This window comes from Penaeus monodon, chromosome 27 (genome assembly GCF_015228065.2).
Source record: "Penaeus monodon isolate SGIC_2016 chromosome 27, NSTDA_Pmon_1, whole genome shotgun sequence".
Classification (NCBI taxonomy): Eukaryota; Metazoa; Arthropoda; class Malacostraca; order Decapoda; family Penaeidae; genus Penaeus; species Penaeus monodon.
The window spans coordinates 2847274-2847617 of NC_051412.1; the positions used below are offsets into that span (position 1 = coordinate 2847274).

General features: G+C 45.1%; 1 protein-coding gene across 1 annotated transcript in view; it reads right to left on the reverse strand.

The window, feature by feature from the left end:
* The window catches only part of LOC119590333 (bile salt-activated lipase-like), a 33006-nt gene that overhangs the window by 14539 nt on the left and 18123 nt on the right, over positions 1-344 (reverse strand). The gene's annotated exons all lie outside the window — the stretch shown is intronic.

The following is a 344-nucleotide window of genomic DNA, read 5'->3' on the forward strand; positions in this document are numbered from 1 at the left end:
TCATACGTCTATTTATCATCTAAATCTCAGGCCTCCGGTCAGCCCAACGCAAGCTTAACCTGGCGTGCTTGCATGTGATTCAGCCGAGACTGCATTGTGTAACTTCTATAATTGATATGATGACCTTGCACTGGGGTCAGGTCAAACGAGAGTGTCGTTAGCCAATTACAAGGGAGCGTTGTCGTGTTTTCATGTCCACAGGCCATAAAGTCACAGGATATCTGCCAGCACACTACAGGCCGATGAGGAATGGGGGCTCTGGTGAAGAGTGGAAAATTCTTTCTAGCATTTTCATGTGCATATAACTCTCATGTCTATCCCTCTATACGTAATTATCTTCTGTA